This window comes from Coturnix japonica, chromosome 4 (genome assembly GCF_054131305.1).
Source record: "Coturnix japonica strain WE chromosome 4, WE-NBRP24, whole genome shotgun sequence".
Classification (NCBI taxonomy): Eukaryota; Metazoa; Chordata; class Aves; order Galliformes; family Phasianidae; genus Coturnix; species Coturnix japonica.
The window spans coordinates 54,914,372-54,926,899 of record NC_140666.1 but is presented as its reverse complement, the minus strand read 5'-3'; the positions used below and the strand labels follow the sequence as shown (position 1 = coordinate 54,926,899).

The following is a 12,528-nucleotide window of genomic DNA, read 5'->3' as shown; positions in this document are numbered from 1 at the left end:
AGGTTGTCCAGGGCCCCACATCCTATCTGAACTCAAGCACCTCCAGGGATGGAGCATTCACAGCCTCTCTGGGCAACCTGTTCCAGCACCTCATGTCGCTCTCAGTAAAAAACTTCCCCTGATATCTAATTTAAATCTGTCTTCCTTTAGTTTTGAACTATTCCCCACTGTCCTAACACTATTTACAAAGCAGAGTGGAAAAGTTTCTTCTTCCATTGAGTATGTTGTACAAAGTCAGTAAAAACATGAAAAACATTGACCTTCAGTTGCGGGCATCAACTTCAGCATCACAGAAAGGATGCCTTATGGAATACTAGATCTTGCTTCTATGGCACGTATACAGAAACTGGAACAAAGAATAAAAATTGATGGGTAAACATGACATTGTTGAATATACAAGATAAAATCCAGAGCCTTCTCAACAGTACAAGTATACATACAACAGTGGCACAGTGAATATAAAAAGCATTTATATAGAAACCAGCATCACATCATAACAATTGTTATAACTATACTGATATAATCAAATTACCTACAGCACCTGATCTCAAGTGGCTTTCAACCAAACAGCAGCTCAGCTAAAGCTCACAGGTCAAAAATACAAGTCATAAAAACAGCACACAATGAAAGCAAGGAAACCAGATCTGTGTACATAAACACAGGGTAGGTGAGCGCTTCTACAAGTCACTACCGCTCTTTCTACCTGTTAGTAAAGGGAATTTCATACTGATTTCACAAATATTGGCATCTAGAAATAGTATTTTGAGAACCATCTACAATATTGCGATTACTGCACAGTCTTTAATTAGTTTCTACTGCAACAAATTATTTGCTCATGTACAGCATTTCAGGCCATTCTTTTACATTACTGTTTACATTTTTTAATACGCTCATGTCTTATCCCATGGCTAATTGTTTACTCTCCCCTCTCTTCCCCCACAGAATTTTGTTTGGCCAAGATCATCTTATGTTTCATGGAAGTCCTAGTGGGAGGTAGGAATTGCAGAGCCACAGCAATTAATGATAAACAGACTCCACTTACAGATTGTCATGAGTATTCCATTGACAGAAGAAAACAGAGCCCATTTTAAATGTTTGTAAAATGTAGAAACATCTTCCTGTCTCCTCCACGCTTCCCTTGCTGGTGTTTTTGGCTTTGAAGGGTTGGAGTTTTTTGGTTGGTTGGAAAATTTGTTGTTTCTTTCCATACAAAACAAATTTGAAATTCTCTGTTCTATTTGTGTCCCCCTGGACCCACAAAATGCTCTTCTTCCATAAACATGTGAGCAACTTCAGCTTAAGACTCCTTTTGCCTCTAGCAGCATAAAACAACTGATGTATGTTTAGCTTGAGAAAATCTCATGCACTCATATTTTGCAAAGCTATTTGTGCATTTGAATGAGCTTCAACTTCCCACCTATGGTAGATGAAACAAACCTGCAAAAAAATTCCAGCATATTTAAAATTAAGAGCAACATAACATAAAATAAATAAATAAAATTGCATTTAGATGCATAAGTAAGCTACAATCCTTTAATTACGAGAATTCTGTAAGATGATGCACATCCAAAAGTACAAACTGCATGTACAAAATCCTAAAAAGGACTTTTTATATGGGCATAAACAGAGATTAATGAAGAAAAATCTAGGTAAATGAACTGGACCTCAGTAAATAACACACAGAAAGCAAAAAATGTAAACATGGTCAAATCATTTAAGCAGTGTGGAAGGGATGTTAGAGGTCGCTCATGAGACAAGTGAAAGCAGAAGATACACTGACATATCTCAAAGTCTCTGGATCGGTGGGATTTTTAAGAAACTGGTAAATTCCTCATGGCCTACTATGAAACCTCGGTCCCAATAAAAACTTCTTAGAAATGTAAAATACAACACAGCAACTTTCTTCAGGTCACTTGCTCACCTGTTCAGAAGATCAGAGTTGCCAAGAACCCCACCTCTCTGGCTGCTTATTTCTGGGACTCAAGGCTTACTCTCTGCCACCTCATGTATAAGTTAAATAATCTCTGTAATAGAAAATGTCCGTACAAGTTATATAAGGCCATTCCATGCAAAGTTTCATTTTGAAACTATGTTTTTCCTTCATACCATGCTACCAAAGCTCTGTAGTTAACTTGCTCGCTGGTGCAATTCCCATTGTATAATCAAGGTGAGCATACTTTTTTGAGCTTTGGGCTGGAAAATTCCTCCCTCTTCCATTCATTCTAGTAAACTTAAGTTACTTTCAGGAGCCAAGAAAACACATTGATATGAAGGCAGTCACCGTATCCGTGGAAATCATTAAAACTGTTTCTCACGTATCATAGGAAAATGTATTTGAAAATGGGGCAAACACAGGAAAACATTTGCAGATGAAACAAAAGTCAAACTACCAAGACTATATGAACCATGGCAAGGAATCATCTCCACAAGACATAAAAGAAATAAAACATTCAGAACTGATTCTTCCCTATACCTGTGCACTGCAGTGAACAAACACAGAAAGTTATTAAACCAGAACAGCAACATTTACCACTGTTTTTCAATGACACAGAGTAAAATGACTCAGTGAGGCCCACAGAGGATCTGTGGTTTGCTCAAGGTCACACACCCAGTCAATAGCAGCAGCGAGATGACTTCCCTATTCCTGACAGACCAGGTTCCCCTGGGGCCTCTCCCTTCCAGGACCTTCTGTCTGAAGCATTCATCCTGCAGAAATGAAAGGGAAAAATAAAGGAGTCTGTTGTAAGAAGCAGATGGAGATATTTTTGTGATCATTAGCCAAGTACCTGGAAACCTGTTTACACGGTAACTTTTCACTCTCTAATCGAAGGAAATAAAAACAGTATCTTTGTATTTAACAAGTACCTAATAACTTCCTGGGACATACATTATACAGCACACGAGCTGAGAAAAGCCTTTGATCATTATCTTTGGAGCTACAAAGCATAACGTAGTGTAAGGTTTTGCTCATGAGATTTGTTTCCTGACACGACAGCTACAAACGTGCAGCATCTAAGCTGGAAGTGCGGAAGCATATGATTCCTGCATCTTTTATTACATGGCTATACGGTGTCTATTCTTCATTTAACAGAGGGTACAATGTACAGAGAAAATTAATGTTCTGATTGCTCTACCATTAAGAGGTATTATACTCTCAATTCAGTGATTTCAGTTAGTCTTGGATAAAAGATCGAATTAAGAAGCAGAATAGTCACTACAGGCTAGATACGAGCCTTAGCGATTTGGTTATACGTACTTCTAAGCTGCTTAAAGGTACAGCCAGAAACACGTCTGAAGTGCGTGCTCTCAGTTCATTCTTGCCTCGCCAGTGCCATCTGCTGCTAACATGTTGTTACTGACACTGAAATACTTAAGGATTCTGCCGACCGCTACTTCCCTGCCCACTGAAGGTTAGACCAGAAAAGATAAGCCTTTGAAACTGAACTTCAATGAAGTAAGAATAGAAAATAAGGAAAAATGTACACATAAATGCGTGTATATGTGTACATATGCGTGTGTGAAAATGAATAATGTAAGTACTACATGTGCTCAAAAGTAATGTCTCCTATTTATTTCCATAGAAACTACAACAGCTACAAAGAGCACAATAGAACTATTAGATAGAGCAAATTCTCAGGTATGAAACACTGCTTTTCAGTACAGTCACCACTATTAGCTGTGCATTTTCACCAGCAATAGACAAGAGCCTGCACGTAGCACTCAAATCTGCACCAGTAGAGGTGAACCGCTGTCACTATTGCTGAAATGCACCACTCACTGCCTCACTGTGCTCACATCCACACTCAGCAGGTGTCAATGAATGTCAGTGGGTGCCACCCCTTTGATTCATATGCACTTCCATTCAGATGCCATTGTATCAGACTGCCTCTCTGCTGCCATCTGTCACACAGCAACGACATGTAATAGAATACTGGCAGGAAAGTTCAACGTCTGCTGCCATAACACCAACACCTGTTTTTGGTGTCATGGCCCACATAATAAAATAGGAAGCATTTCTTTCAGAGCAGCCCCTGTACATTCCCACAGTAGCAATGTAGAACCTCCCTGTGGAAATGTTGTATTTAAACAAAAACCCTGTCTTCTAATAGTCACACGCAATTGTAATGCAAGTAGAGCACAAAACCCTGTCTACGCACCTGGATGGGGAAAAAGACAGGGGAAGTCAAACAATACTCTCTACCCATATATGGTTCTTCATTTCTGCAGGCTGCGTGGCTTGGCTCCCTCAGGTATATCGTCAAAACAGCCCCTAATACCAGGAATTGCAACAGGCAACACAATTTCCACCCACCCCCAATTCAAACCTTTGTCATGCTGTGGACTCTGCCTATCATTTGCCGAGCTAAAAGAATGCATCACTCCTACAGTACACAGCCCAATAGCACTCCCATCAAGGTAGAAGTTTCTTAACACTTCATGCTATAGAAACTAACTGCTGATTTTGTGGTTGAAAGTGCTGACCCAGAAAAACAGACCTACAGCTGTGTCCTACAAGCTAGACTTCCTGGCAAACAGAACTACTCTTTCTGGAAGGTCCACTATTGTTCAAGTATGCCACAAAACCGTTTGTCTCCACAGTGATGACAGAGGAGAAGAAGGTTTTGCAAAGCCATAAAAGTGTGGAGGAAATACTTGGTAAGTTAACTGCCTCTTGACTATAAGTGAGAGTCTTTTCATGCTCTCGAAGCTATTGGTGAACTCTGGAAGAGAAAAGGAAGAATTCATCATTTGGGAACAGAAACACATGTTGCCAAACTCTCATTGTGTCACTGAAAAGAGCACATCAAAAGTTTCAATACCCACATCAAGAAAAAATTGTTTTTTTCCATGACTGGGCACACTGCAATTTAAGGACCCCATGCCTGCATTCTTCTCTGCTGTCCCTAAACACTGAAAATGATGGCAGAGGCAAGTTCCAAACTGCAGTTCCCCAAGGCACTGAATTTTCATCACATCAAGCCAGACCAGCACATTTTTATTGGTTCAAGCCAGACATTTCATTCTGATTCAAGCCATGGTCCAAAACAAAATATTGATGTTTCATTTAAAAGGTTGGGAGGTAGGGGGAAATCTTCTCAGCTTTCAGGAAATCACAGAATCGTAGGGGTTGGAAGGGACCTCCAGAGATCATCAAGTCCAACCCCCCTGCCAAAGCAGATCTCACAGGTAGGTGTCCAGGCATGTCTTGAATATCTCCAGAGAAGGAGACTTCACAACTCCCTCCCCCAGGCAGCCTGTTCCAGTGCTCTGTCACCCTCACCGTAAAGTTCTTGCACACATTCGTGCATGCCTGACACTGGCTATCCTTCAGTCTTCAGGCACCTCCCCCATTCTCCAAGGCCTCTCAAAGATGATAGAGAGTGGTTCAGCAATCACCTCTGCCAGCTCCCTCAGCACCGGGTCCCATGCATCGGGTCCCATGGATTTATGAACAGTGGTGTTGCCAAGGCGCTCACACAGACCACCTCTTCCCTGACTAAAGGGAAGTCTTCCATTCCCCTGGCCCTCTCACTAACCTCCAGGGTCTGGGATTTCAGAGGGACTCACTTAGTAATGGACCCACATTCTCCCTAGTCTTCCTTTTACTGTTAACATACTTTAAAAAAAAAAAAAAAAAAAAAAAAAAAGCCTTTTTAATTATCCTTTGTTATTTTTTTTTCTTTTTACAAAAGCAAGATTGCTTAATAATTAATAAATAATGTTACATTTGCATGAAAATTGTACAATTTGAAAAGTTTCAAGGATGCATGTGAAACATAAATTAAGAAAATAATATAGCATGAAGGATTAAGAATGAATTCCAGGTGTAGATAGCAACACATGAGAAGAATTTGTAAGCAGAGTAAAAAACAGGCATGTCCAATAAGAATACCCGCTCCCTGAAGATATTGCCAATGATAAATAATTGTTATTGCTTCAAATTACACAACTCTGGTATCAGACTGGATGCAGAAACACCCAGCAGATCCAGACTCTTCTCTAGGGGTACTATTAACATTACAATAGAAAGTGACAGCAGAATCACCCTAAAATGACTAGACTTTATGTTTTGCGTTAAAACAAGTGGTAATACAGAAACACGGGAACAGATGTTACACTACCTGACTGTACACCAGGTTGCCATGGGGATGGGTTAGATCTAAGGAGGGGGAAGAGTGTATTTTTGTGAAAATACAGTCCCATTGTAGCTACTATCAGCTACTTCCCTCTTCTACCTTCTGTTATTATGTAGTAACTTTTCTTTATTGTCAAGACTGTCCAGCCCCCAGCTGGACAGCTTCAATAATATAATAAATTGGATAAACTGATTTTGATGCTAAGAACACATTCTTCAAATTACTGTTGTCTCTATAAGGAGTTTGTGCAAATCCCAAAGTGAAAAGAAGTCCAGGACTGGAACTGTGCCAAGCTAGCAAAGTTACTGAAGCTCATTTTGAACTATTTTTGTTGCCATCCTTGATTAAGTAAACATCTTTCTAATAGGAATGTTAGGTTTCAAGTGATAGACATAGAAAAAATCTGAAGTGACAATATTTCTGCAAAGATGTGAAGCCTCCAGAGCACAGGGCTAGATACACACACCGGGCTCAAGACTCAATCCCCATTTCCCTCTGTCTTCACTATATAGAAACACATTTTCTCAGGAGAGAACAAGATGTCTCACTTGGGTCAGTAGGCACAAAAATGTTCACTGATTAAACTGAGATATCTCTCTGTTCTGAGGAGTGGGACCATGTTCCCAATATACTTTTCCTCTGTCAGAGAGGTCAAAAAATGGCAGGCAGGTCTAAGGAAAAGCTAGATTCAAAGAGATGCAGAAGGAAAGCAGCAGGATCTGTAAGTGCACTAGAAGTACTCAGATGTAAATAACATTTTAGCTGTGGGATCTCCTGCCATGTGTCAGAAGGTACATGGACACAGTGCTGCAGACATCTGCACATGGACCACTTACTCTGGCCAGGAAGTCTGAAATCATAGACTTCCCACTCCCGTGGTCACTCAATAAGGAAGAACCAGTGAAGCCATGCTCAAGTTAGACTTAGAAATCTTTTCTAATGCCAGCAGCCTCCTCATTACTATTGTCCTGCCCAAAACAGTAAATGACAAAAGCAGGACCAAATAAGAACAAGCTCCAAAAAACATTGCACAGGCACAAGGGTCTTCACAGTTTGGATGGATTCCCACCTGCAGCACAAATAAGGAAGTGAACAAACTTCTGAAGGAGCAGCGCATGACCCCTTCAAGAAAAGTCATGATCACAATACTGCTTTTCACGGAACATTGCTAACAAATTTCATAACAGAAACAAGGAAACCACAATTAAAAACTAACCAGTCTAGAATAACACAAGAGTAACAAAAGAAAACATACTCAAACATTTCCCTCCCTCAAAAAAAATAAAAATAAAAATAAATAAAACCAACAAAAAATAGAAATACAAGAGAACAGCCAAAGTTTACCCAGGAAGAAACAGAAGGCACTGACGAGAAGTCAGCATCACTAAGGTACTCACCACATTATTTTTTAAATGTGGCCTGGAAAATCAAGAGAAGCTGGAGTTTTGATGTTTTGAGCAGCTCTCTACTATTGTACCAAAGGGATTAAAACATGCATTCTGGAAAACTAAAAAATGAATAAACAGCAAAAACAAATATGAAACCACAGTTTTTCCTTGCATTACTCAGGAAGCTTGGCTGCATCATAAGTAAAACACAACCTGAGTATCTATGCCGTGTCTCAGAGAAAATGCTTAAAACATGCTAGTAAGTAACAACATATCTAGCCTGAACATATATTTGCATCTGTTCATTTACATTAAATACAAGGGGGTGTTTATTGTTTAAAAAAAAAAATTACCTCTAGGAAGATAAGTGCAAAGCAAGAGTTTCTAAAATTGTGTGGGTTCAACTTAAACAAAATGTCACTTGCTGAGATTTGTCCATTATTTAAGCAAGGCCAAAGGATCTCTGCTTTGTTTTTCTTACTCTACAACTTCCAAGCCAAAAGCAACTATTAATATGATCCCGATTTAAGTTTACTTTGATTATCTGTCCTGAGATCCTTACCCTGCTCATCAAATGAATAGTATTTGTACTATTGTACTGTGCCCAGACAAAATACTGTTCATAAGATTGTTCTGTAAATCATTATATTCTTTTGTTTACAATATAACCTCTAAAATTAAAATTCCCATATGAGTTTTCCTTGGTGCAAATATGTCATGAAAGTAATCACACAATTACTAACCTCAAAAACAAATCATTTAGATTGGCCTGCTTAAATAACAAGTCAGTCTCAAAATGGGTTTGGGCCATTTAGTTATAGACCACAAAACTTGGAATTTACACTACAATTCAACTTTAATGTGAGATCAACTTGATTCTCCAGTACTGGTGTTGGACCCAAGGCTCAATTCTTTAATTCTGTGACCCTCTTGCACATTAGGTTTGGGCACAAACAGGAAAGGGGAGACATGTTCCTACAGTGCAATGAAGACTTACTAACAGAGTGAGTCTGTTGTCTCATGTTCTGCAAAAATTAAGAATGGAAAGCATGAATCATTGCTCTGAGAACCTTAAAGCAAAGGTTAAGGACAAGTGACAATGTGCAAGAACATGTATGAGTTAATGCAGGAGAATAACATCTGCATAGTTCACGTCTCAGACAAACATAAAAAAAAAAATACATAAGAAACACCCTACACTGAGCACAGAAAGCACCACTATACATTTGGTAAGATCTATCAGATCTATCAGACATATAAAAAAGAAAAAAAAAGTGGTATTTGAGCTTCATTATTCCTTTAGTATTTCACTTTCTATGTTCTCCTCTGACAGCTTCCTCCTTAACTCCTCTTTTCTCTCTACCATTCAGTTATGATCAATCATAAAAAGGAACAAAGGTGCTATTTCCAGTTATTTCAGGAACAGCATTACATTTAGATGTTTTTGTAGTTTTGATCCAATGAGGGAGGTCTAAGTCTTAAATGTGAGTGATTGTGCAGCAGTAAGAGTCCCTTGCCATCTGTCACAGTTATTGTAATACTAGATTATATATTATAAGTTCCTTTTATAAGGAATGATGAGCTAATTTGCTTCTCAAAGAAGATGCATCTTAAATGCTAATTTTAGAAGTTTCAAAAAGCATGGCAAAAATTCTACACAGATAGGAACAATGCCAGTTTTCTCTCACTTCAAACATATGGGAAAAACATTTACAAGTCAGTAATATAATCTATAAAAAAATTGCAATGATATTGGTAACTGGAGATCTGTGTATATACGCATACATATAGAGCAGTAAGCTTTGAATAGAATCATAGAATCACAAGGTGGGAAAGGACCTACAAGATCATCCAGTCCAACTGTCCTCCCATTACTGTTGCTACCACAAGCCACTAAAGCCATATCTTGTAGCTTTTCATTGCCTTGTTGAACCTCATCCCATTCACCTCAGCCCAGCAATCCAGCTTCTCTGGATCCTTCTGAAGGGCCTCCCCACCCTTGGGCAGATCAACACCACCTCCCAACTTGGTGTCATCTGCAAACTTACTGAGGGTACACTCAATCCCCTCATCTAGGTCATCAATAATGATCAAGAAGATGGGCCCCAGTACTGACGTGGACATTTTCCTTGGTTCTTCTCTTACCACTGATATATTTGTAAAAGGATTTATTATCCTGCTTTACTGTAGTGGCCAATCTGAGTTCAAGTTGAACTTTTGCCTTCCTAACTTCCTCCCTGCATACCTTAGCAGGTGTGCTTATGTTTATATGCAAAGTTGCTTGTAGAGTAAAAGTTAATTACTGTTCCCAGTAATAACAATGTTAAATTAACTTTAGTCTCCTTTCTCAGAATACAGGTTTTTAAGTGCAACAAGCTGATTCAGAGAGCTGGGCTTGTTTAGCCTGGAGAAGGTTCCAGTGAGACCCCATTGCAGCCTCCCAGTATCTAAAGAAAGCCTAAAAGAAAGCTGGAGAGGGACTATTTGTCAGAGAGTAAAGTGAAAGGACAAGGGATAATGGATTCAAACTGAAAAACAGTAGGTTTAGATTAGACATGAAGGCAACATTATTCATGATGAGGGTGGTGAGGCACTGGCACAGGCAGCCTGGAGAAGTTGTGGATGCCCCATATCCACTAAGACAATAACAGCAAGCTCACCTTACTGTACTTCAATTGTTCATCCTCACTCAAATCAGATACTGCAACACTTCATATGACTAGGGCTGCTACCATGCTACAAGTACCATCGTGAAACATGATGTACTACGTTTCCAGAGCAGCAAGATGCTTGACATTTACCACTGCATCACCAGTGACAGGTATGACCAGGGAAAGACACTTGCTCCATAAGTGGACATGAAGTTCCCTTGTGCTATCACTACACTTCCTGATAAGGAGTCCATCTCTCCAGGGATTGAGAAGTGCTGTGTCAAATGTTCTAAGTGGTTTCATAGCACCCGTTCATACTGAAGCCACTTTCATCCAACTAGCTGACTTCTCAAATAACCAAAAGTTTTTACATAAAACTCTGAAATATTAATGTGACAAAGAGATTGTTCTTTCAGCCTTTATAAAGAGAATTTCTATCCCCTTCCTTGTTTTCTGTATTTCAACCTGATAACTCAATCCAAGAAAATACTGCAACCTGTGCTTCTTTGGTGAGTCTCCACTTTCCCCTCCTTTTAAAGAAGATGAATTTATTTTTGCATAGCTTTAACTTGATATCTAAACAGATATATATATGTGAAAGAAGCTTGCTGTGGATATGATGGTTGACATGTAGCTATTTGTACAACATCAGCACAATACCACACATAAGTACTGCTTTTGAAAAACATTTCTCTGACAGAAGTGTGTGACATATTATGACAACATCTGGCATTTTTCTAGGAATAATGGAATTCATTTCCTTATCCTCTAAGCAGACTTGATGAAATATAGCAGTTTCTAGAGTATCAGTAACACACGCATTCAAAGTCATAGCATCTCCAATTTCCTCAGTATTAAATATTTTTAAACCTATTGCCAGCATGAATATAAATTGCCAAACTCTGATGTGGGTTACACTGGAAGCATCCTAGCACAAAAACGATAGGATCATACTGGGCACAAGTCAAAGCAACATCGAACCCATAGGATCTGACAGGGAAAAATTACACTGTGTTTCCAAGCCTCACAGAAGCTTATTTTTCATGGCTTACTCCCCTGCCCCTGTGGATGTCTAACGTATTCTTTGGCTGAAAGAAATCAAAAAAAGCTTGGGTCTCTTTTTGCTCAACTGAAACCACACAAGTTTGGAGAGCTTCACATAAACAGACACTTGAGAGCCTATGGTAAAACTGCAGACAACAGTTGTAATTTTTTGTTACAATGGAAAAATAAACTTAGTTTGTTTTCCTAACTGTTCCCTATTCTCTTATAAACTCAGCCACCCAAGGTTTTTATAAATAGAGTGGAGGTTAATAGTTGAAAGCATGCAGATATGTTTTTCCCATTGGGATGTCGAAGGAGAGCATACAGACAATTCACCTGATAATAGAAATTTTATCTTGGGCAAAGCCTCCAAAGTCAGTAGTTCTCTGTGTAGTCTTCAGATTGCTTTTCCCAGAATAGATAGTTTTGGCATGATAAGTTAACCTTGATATTTGGTTAAGTTTATTACAATTTGCCCTGATGATTCAGGAAGTGTTCTGCAAGTACAAAACCCACATCTTCTACAGAGACATTTGCTACCTAAAAGAAGCAGAAGCATCACCATCACTCAAATGACTATCATGGTTAACATGATGACATACCCAAGCGGTAAGCACACACAAAACCAGAACAAGGATTACTGAACTTATTAGGAAAGAGAATTGCATGTATTAACATAACCAGGATAGAGGACTAAGGGTCATGATTTATGATCAGTAAGTGTTAATCCACTTACTTTCATGCCAGCGCAGAGCAGCAGTTGCTGGTCCTCAGACTGCAGTAATTGATGAACAATGCTTTTGCAAAGACAGCTTCATGCTTACATACTTCTCAGAAATACTACTTGGCTTAGGGGAAGCAGGATCAACTCCGTTCATTTTAAAGAACAGAAAACTCTTTAGACTCTAATTTATCTCCTTGAAGGGAAGCAAATGCTTAAACTGAAAAACTACAAATACCAAGCCTGAAACTATTGCTCACTGCAACCTCAAACTGCCCGTGTGTTTTGTAATATATGAAGTCCAGCTTGAATAGAATAATTCCAGAGTGTTTCTTCTGAAGAGGTAAAGAACACAACTGGTAGTAATTCTGTGGGCACTGCCTAGAGTGTGGTGCATAATCAGAAGCTCACAGAAGCCTATGATCTAAACTGCAGATATTCTAGTAAATGGGAGTAAAATTCACAAGACCCTCAGTAATCTAAATGCAGGGCATAAAAACTGCCCTCATCTGCTCACTTCTGGTAAGTCTACTTATGTGCTGAAAATGCTAGTCACACACTGCTATTGTGTTACTACATTGAACACA

General features: G+C 39.1%; 1 long non-coding RNA gene across 1 annotated transcript; it reads right to left on the bottom strand.

Moving 5' to 3' along the window:
- Nucleotides 1-260: 260 nt before the first annotated feature.
- LOC107313529 (uncharacterized) lies at nt 261-2,711 on the bottom strand. Its single transcript, XR_014945379.1, has 4 exons — nt 2,609-2,711; nt 1,922-2,024; nt 1,043-1,437; nt 261-346 (listed from the first exon to the last, which is right to left on the bottom strand). It is a non-coding gene; the product is annotated as an uncharacterized LOC107313529 (long non-coding RNA).
- Nucleotides 2,712-12,528: the final 9,817 nt, after the last annotated feature.